The sequence below is a fragment of the Wasmannia auropunctata genome, unplaced genomic scaffold, assembly GCF_000956235.1.
Source record: "Wasmannia auropunctata unplaced genomic scaffold, wasmannia.A_1.0 LD336043.1, whole genome shotgun sequence".
Classification (NCBI taxonomy): domain Eukaryota; kingdom Metazoa; phylum Arthropoda; class Insecta; order Hymenoptera; family Formicidae; genus Wasmannia; species Wasmannia auropunctata.
Genome location: NW_012026847.1, coordinates 165,052 through 165,571, shown reverse-complemented (window position 1 = coordinate 165,571; position 520 = coordinate 165,052).

Below are 520 nucleotides of genomic sequence, written 5' to 3'. Positions count from 1 at the left end.
GTTGCAATCTGTGACTACAGTGAATTGAATACCATGTAGATATATATGAAAACGTTCCATTGCTCGGACAATGGCTAACATCTCTAACTCAAAACTATGGTATTTCGACTCAGCATCATTTGTATTTTTGCTAAAGTATGCGACTGGCGACCAATTTCCGTCCTTTTGTTTTTGCATAAGGATAGCAGCAAGACCCGAAGCGGATGCATCCGTGTGCAACTCCGTTTCTAATTCCGGATTATATAAAGATAAAATCGGTCGAGTCAACAACTTTGCTTTAAGCATTTCAAAAGCTTGTTTGCATCGATCATCATAGTCGAAAACCATATTCCTCTTAGTTAAATTATACAATGGTTTCGCTATTTGCGCATAATTTTTAATAAACTTTCTAAAATAGTTAACTAAACCCAAAAATCGCTGAACTTCCAGAATAGTTCGAGGCGGTTTCATATTTTTAATCGCCTCAGTATGCTTTCCGCTTAACGTAATACCGTTCCGAGAAATCATGTAACCCAGGTAC